Source organism: Lucilia cuprina, chromosome 3 (genome assembly GCF_022045245.1).
Source record: "Lucilia cuprina isolate Lc7/37 chromosome 3, ASM2204524v1, whole genome shotgun sequence".
In the NCBI taxonomy this organism is placed as follows: Eukaryota; Metazoa; Arthropoda; class Insecta; order Diptera; family Calliphoridae; genus Lucilia; species Lucilia cuprina.
The window spans coordinates 3,762,693-3,764,611 of NC_060951.1; positions in this window are offsets into that span (position 1 = coordinate 3,762,693).

Consider the following 1,919-nt stretch of genomic DNA (forward strand, 5'->3'; position numbering starts at 1 on the left):
TTCTAGTTCTGTTCTAGTTCTGTTGTAGTTCTGTTGTAGTTCTGTTCTAGTTCTGTTCTAGTTCTGTTCTAGTTTTGTTCTAGTTCTAGTTCTGTTCTAGTTCTGTTGTAGTTCTGTTGTAGTTCTGTTCTAGTTCTGTTCTGTTCTAGTTCTGTTCTCGTTCTGTTCTCGTTCTGTTCTAGTTCTGTTCTAGTTCTGTTCTAGTTCCGTTCTAGTTCTGTTCTAGTTCTGTTCTAGTTTTATTCTACTTCTGTTTTAGTTCTGTTCTAGTTATGTTCTAGTTCTGTTCTAGTTCTGTTCTAGTTCTGTTCTAGTTCTGTTCTAGTTCTGTTCTAGTTCTGTTCTAGTTCTGTTCTAGTTCTGTTCTAGTTCTGTTCTAGTTCTGTTCTAGTTCTGTTCTAGTTCTGTTCTAGTTCTGTTCTAGTACAGTTATAGTTCAGTTATAGTTCAATTCTAGATTTCTGGTTCTAATCTAATTCTATTCTAGCTCTAATTCTAGTTCATTGAAATTGAAACAATGTTTATTTGAAAAGACTTGTCTGCGATACATAACTATTTTCGATATTTTAATAAAAAAATCTTTATTCTTTAAATTAAATTTCTATGGCCTACTTTAAGGCTACTTGTCTATATAATATGTAAAGTCTACCTTTAGCTGTTCAAGCAAAAAAAAACTATTCAACATTAAAAATAATCCTTATGAAAAGAAAAACTAAAATTTCAATTTTGAATTTTCAATGCCAACTACAAACGAATACTACAAGAATACAGATCTCCTTTTTTGACAGCTTTTTAACGGGAATGGGTCAAATTTGAGTTTATAATATATTTTGAATGCTGATGGCAGGACTTGTACTTTTATGTACGTGTGACATTCATACAAGCCAAAGAACCAACACATGAGTCCATTTTTTACGCATGTGTTTATTTATTTTATTTAAAATACTTTTGCATATTTATGTGTTTTGTTTGTAGAGAAAAAGGACATACGACGTAAGGATGTGTGTTTAAGAACTAACAAAAACACATATACGTTAGCTCTATACACACATATATATATGAGTATGTTTGTAAGAGTATTAAAAAATTTACGAGTATTTATTTTCTATTTGAAAATTTTAAATGTAACGCACGTGTGGGTGGTAAGTGAAAGAAAGTGTGTTGGACGTCAATACATAAACACACACTCATATATAGTCAACCTATGTGCATATATAAAAGTGAATATGAAAAATTAAAAAGCTGCTTTTTGGCATGAAAGATTATTTTTCACTTCATCCGTTATATATGACCAATTTCAATTTTCATACAGGTGCCAAGGGGCGAGGGGGTGGTAGTTTATTATTTTTCTGTTTTTTTGTAAAAAGAAAAAAATATTGAAAAAAAATAAAGTTGTTAAATAAGAGTTTTATATAAAATAATCAATATGTCCATTTATATATTGATGTGTTCATGTGCATATTTTTAATCCTATTTTAGATTTGTTTCTTTTTTTTTTGAGAAAAATTTAGTTTAAATGTGGTCAATGGACTCTACATAAGGGAGATATTTTAAATGGTATTTTCGCTCTAAGGATTCTTTTTTAAAATCTTATTATAAGGTATTTATTTTAAATAAAACCTAATTTAAAATAAAATAAAAAAATAGATTTTATAAAGAAGTTGTAGATAGAATCCTTACAACTTACAAATAGAGTCTTAATTCTACGTCCGCTCCAGAGCACTAATTCGAAAAGTTCAATATGGTCAAGTTCGATTTCTAGTTCAGTTCTAGACTAGTTCTAGTTCAGATCAGTGATGGTAGCTCTGTTATAGTTCTGTTCTAGTTTTGTTCTAGTTCTGTTCTAGTTCCGTTCTAGTTCTGTTCTAGTTCTGTTCTAGTTCTGTTCTAGTTCTGTTCTAGTTCTGTTCTAGTTCTGT